Genomic DNA, 2723 nt, shown 5'->3' with positions numbered 1-2723 from the left:
AATCAAACGGGCTGGTCGCGCCCCAACCGCCACCTGGCCTCTACGCGAAGGGCGGGGCGAGGGCGCAGCTCCAAGGTTGCCCCTGACAACCCGGGCGGGGGCCTGAGCCCGTAACCTTGGTCCTGGCTGTGGGCGGCACGGCTCACTTCCACGCTAGAGACCACCTTTGCCCGCACACTGCCGGGTGTGGTTGCTTTCTCCCAGCCTGCCCGACCGTCTCCCTAGAGGATGCCCTGTACCCTGGTCTGTGGGATCAGCCCGCGGGGCCAACCAGACTTTCCCAGGTGACGGTTGCTCTCAAGCCGAGCACTCTCACACTTGTTGGGTTGTTTTTGACGTATGATTTACATACAGCAAAATGCACAATTCTCTGAGTTTTGATAAACGCGTTCATCTATGCAATCAACACCCTCATCAAGATGTTTTTCCCTTGCTCTTGAACCCTTTCCGGGCAGGCCTAGACTCCTCACAAACCATCTTTTCCACCGGAGATCAGTTTCAAGATCCGCAGTACTGGGTGCTTTGGTCTCCGGCTGGGCCTCGCTCTCCATCTCCCTGCCCTTTCCCTGGCAGCTCCCTTTACCTTCTTTCTTTTATCCAACTAGCCAGACTCTTCAGACTCAAGCCGAAGTGACATAGATGTCTCTATAGGTGACTTCTTCAAGTACCATCTTATATATCACTCCTCACTATCACTTCATCCTTTACTTTTCTCATGACATTTTTGGAAATAGAAATTGCTTATTTACATTATTCCTGCCCCCTCCGAAACTCTAGACCAGTGAACTCCTTGGCAAGAACTGTGTAGTTATGTTTGACGCCTGGAACAGAGTCTGGCACAACATAGGCGCTCAATATTTCTTGAGCAGATAAATAGTCCCCATTCTACAGGTGGGGCTTCCCTCATAGCTCAGTTGGTAAAGAATCCGCCTGCAATGCAGGAGACTCCTTTTCGATTCCTAGGTCGGGAAGATCCCCTGAAGGGAAAGGCTCCCCACTCCGGTATTCTAGCCTGGAGAATTCCTTGAACTGTATAGTTCATGGGGGTCACAAAGAGTCGGACACAACTGAGAGACTTTCACTTTCATTCCACAGATGAGAAAAGGCCCGGTGCGAGGTTTGCCCCGGGTTTCTTGGGAGCCCTGGTGTCAGGCCTCGGAGCCACAATCTCCCACCCAGAAAGATGCGGCTCCAGAGGTCTCTCCCGCCGAGGCCAGTCTCCCGACCCCAGCAGGACGCGTATTTTTAGCCGGGACAGCAAGCCCTGGGGCACCACACGTGCAGCCATGCGCTGCCCGGCCCCACGTGTGCTTCCTCAGTCCCGGAATACCACCCCACCCCGCCCCCGCCAGGCAGGCGTCCGCTTTCCAGCTGCGGCCGCTGCTAATCCCGGTCCCGCCCCCCCCTCTGCCTGTCGCTTCGGTAGGCAGCGTGCCCTGGCTTCCTCTCTGTCCTTCCAACTGCTACCTAGCCCGCCCCACCGCTCCAGACCTCTCGTAGTTGAAGATGCTATTTGCCAGGGCGTCGGGTCCCGAAAAACAGACAAGATGCGAAAACAACTAAATCAAGTCCAGGATGTAAAGGATACAGAAATGACCACCCTCTTTTAGATTATTAAGGACCGACTTACCTGTGTCCTCCCTGGCTTCCCTGGTGGAGGTAGTGGTAAAGAACCTGCCAGCCAATGCAAGAGAAACAAGAGACGAGGGTTCAATACCTGAGTTGGGAAGATCTCCTGAAGAAGGGAATGTCAACCCATTCCAGTATTCTTGCCTAGAGAATTCCATGGACAGAGGAGCCTGGTGGACTACAGTCCACTTCAGTCTCAAAGACTGAAGCAACTTAGAATGCACTCCCCGAGCTCCAGAAACAGGAGAAGCAGAAGAGCAAGCCTAGGGGAGGCAAGCAAGGTAACTCACAGTGTGACCCAGGCAACAAAAGAAAAACCACAGAAACGTGGGGAAGGTACAGAGGGAGCTCAGGTGTGACTGGTTAACTAAGGTTAGATGGTGAGAGAGAGGAAGCTCACAGGAAGGGTGAGCCCTGTTGGTAGTAAAATTGAAAACGTCAGGAGACCAAGGGTGGGATGGTGCTACAGGAAAAAGACTTTTGGCAGACGAGGCATGAAACAATACGTAGACATGCAGCAGTTATAAACTCTCCTTCCCCTTGGATAAGAAGTAGCAGGTGCCACAGAGATTTGCAAATTACTATCCCTGTTCATGGAACAACAGACTGGTTCCAAATAGGAAAAGGAGTTCGTCAAGGCTGTATATTGTCACCCTGTTTATTTAACTTATATGCAGAGTACATCATGAGAAACGCTGGGCTGGAAGAAGCACAAGCTGGAATCAAGATTGCCGGGAGAAATCTCAATAACCTCGGATATGCAGATGGCACCACCCTTATGGCAGAAAGTGAAGAGGAACTAAAAAGCCTCTTGATGAAAGTGAAAGTGGAGAGTGAAAAAGTTGGCTTAAAGCTCAACATTCAGAAAACGAAGATCATGGCATCCGGTCCCACCACTTCATGGCAAATAGATGGGGAAACAGTGGAAACAGTGTCAGACTTTATTTTTCTGGGCTCCAAAATCACTGCAGATGGTGACTGCAGCCATAAAATTAAAAGACGCTTACTCCTTGGAAGGAAAGTTATGACCAACCTAGATAGCATATTCAAAAGCAGAGACATTACTTTGCCAACAAAGGTCCGTCTAGTCAAGG

General features: G+C 51.3%; 1 protein-coding gene across 1 annotated transcript in view; it reads right to left on the bottom strand.

Annotated features, from left to right (window-relative positions):
- The window catches only part of YBX2 (Y box binding protein 2), a 25802-nt gene that overhangs the window by 6412 nt on the left and 16667 nt on the right, over positions 1-2723 (bottom strand). The window lies entirely within an intron of this gene.

Source organism: Bison bison, unplaced genomic scaffold (assembly GCF_000754665.1).
Source record: "Bison bison bison isolate TAMUID 2011002044 unplaced genomic scaffold, Bison_UMD1.0 scf7180017864249, whole genome shotgun sequence".
In the NCBI taxonomy this organism is placed as follows: domain Eukaryota; kingdom Metazoa; phylum Chordata; class Mammalia; order Artiodactyla; family Bovidae; genus Bison; species Bison bison.
This window is presented reverse-complemented; position numbering and strand designations above follow the sequence as displayed.